Raw genomic sequence first — 278 nt, 5'->3', positions numbered from 1 at the left:
CGTACGACAACACGTCCCCCCCCCACGCGAAAGAGTAAATTATCGTTTCATAAAATAAACGTTCTTAAAAGATACAACACTAAATGCGCATATGCGCTACATATGCGAAGCATCTGAAAAAATCCCATATTCGATATAAAAGTGTGTCGTTTATTTGTATGCCCCGTAGTACGAGGCAAGGAGAAAGTGTTGGAACAACTGCCCTCTCCCCCTCCCTTCTCCCCCTGTGCCCCCTCCTTTCCCCCGCTCTCTGCGCGGCGCTCGCTCCCTCCCCTCCC

Source organism: Triplophysa dalaica, chromosome 25 (assembly GCF_015846415.1).
Source record: "Triplophysa dalaica isolate WHDGS20190420 chromosome 25, ASM1584641v1, whole genome shotgun sequence".
NCBI classification, from domain to species: domain Eukaryota; kingdom Metazoa; phylum Chordata; class Actinopteri; order Cypriniformes; family Nemacheilidae; genus Triplophysa; species Triplophysa dalaica.
This window is presented reverse-complemented; position numbering follows the sequence as displayed.